Source organism: Hoplias malabaricus, chromosome 6 (genome assembly GCF_029633855.1).
Source record: "Hoplias malabaricus isolate fHopMal1 chromosome 6, fHopMal1.hap1, whole genome shotgun sequence".
Classification (NCBI taxonomy): Eukaryota; Metazoa; Chordata; class Actinopteri; order Characiformes; family Erythrinidae; genus Hoplias; species Hoplias malabaricus.
The window spans coordinates 12127249-12129031 of NC_089805.1; positions in this window are offsets into that span (position 1 = coordinate 12127249).

The window sequence follows — 1783 nt, forward strand, 5'->3', positions numbered from 1 at the left end:
AAAGAGGTAATGACTTTGTTATGATGTTGGGAAGTGATGAACAAAAAGCCACACATATTTCATGAGTGGAAAAACACAGGCTGTAGGCCCTTAAAGCTCCAAGTGTGTTGGGGGAAAATAGATGGGGGTCCCACCCCCAACACCAACCCACACGTAGCCTCGAGGAATTGCCCCATTTACCCACATTTTGACCACTGGTTCTAAAGGCACCCTGCACCTCCCCCACCAAAGTAGTTTGCATTTGTAACAGGATGGGTTTCAAGGGCTTTCCACTCTCTCTCTCTCTCTCTCTCTCTCTCTCTCTCTGTTACACACACACACACACACATTCACTTCCTGTCTGTCTCTATGTCTGCTTGCATTATGTATGACAAACGCTGGGCAGAATGGTTCAGCTGAAAATGCCATGCCGCCTGGATCACTACATTACATAAATGTAAAGCCACTGTCTTACACTACTGTGGAAAATTCAGAGACCAATTTCCACTTAAACAGCCTTTAAGTATGACTTATTCATTCATTTATTCATTCCCCAGATGCCATCTCTGTGGAGATTAGCTGTAAAATAAAACATCCGACATAGAGAATGGCAAGCTACAGGGAAATTAATAATTGAATCATTGAAATCATTGACGTCAGAAGCAGCGCAAAATCAGAACGACTCGTTTTTTTCCCATGTTTTCTGACTCAGGCAGCACACTGTTTGAAAAAGACAAACAGTTTGGTCTTGTTTCACAGTGTGTGGGTTGGGGCGTCCAGATAAAGACATTAATGTGAACATGCACTGAACAAGGTAATTGTTTATGATATGTTCAGCTTTAGGTTTTTGACTAAATACACTGTTTAATTCAGTTCCAATTAAAACAGTTCTCCTGTGTTGTATTTAGAGGTTTGTTGCCAAAATATAATTATTGTTTACAGTCACATCAAATTCACTACAAGTAGCAGCAGGGACAGGAAGCTTTCCAAAAATGACCACTGACCCCTGCGTTTTGTTTTATATATTACAGGTTTGCAGACATTTCACCCATCATTACACTACAATTCCACCTCATTCCACAACATGTTAGATGTGAGGCTGGACGATACGGCCCAAGTTTTTATCATGTTATAATTCCAATATCGAATGCCAAGAACAAACAAGAAACATGACATCACCGTCAAATATAAGCCTCTTGGCTTTGTCAATATTTTTAAAATAACTTTAAAATTGAGGGCAGTGAACAGGGCAGCGCCCCCTAATGACCGTCAGTCAGTGACAGATGCTGTAAATAACGTGCACTGAAATACTGAAAACATTGTATATATTCCGATATTTTGAAACATTTTATATTGCGATATATATTGATATTGAATTATTGTCTAGCCCTAGTTAGAGATAGATTCCAGCAGGCCCAGAATACTCATAAGAGAAGGATTTTGATTGGACTGGGCCTGACCAGCCGTGTGGTAAACACTATGAAGTTTCTTTTCACTCGATAAAACACACGACGACAAAACATCCCAGCTGAGGTCAAAAGGAAGAATATCATCGCTGTCCAAAAAATACATGTATCACCAAAACAGCAACTTTACCAAAGAAGGAAATACCCTCTTAACTTTCAAAGGAAGTCAATGTAAAACATTTTTATTCAGAGTCATTTTACAGTATTTCTATTGGTCCACTCTTTGTTAAATGTTTACACAGTGCTATGGTTAAACTATGTTCATTGGACAGCGATGTTATTCTCTCTGAGAGAGATCAACACAGAAGGAGCCTCACAAAGACCAGCATCAACACCAC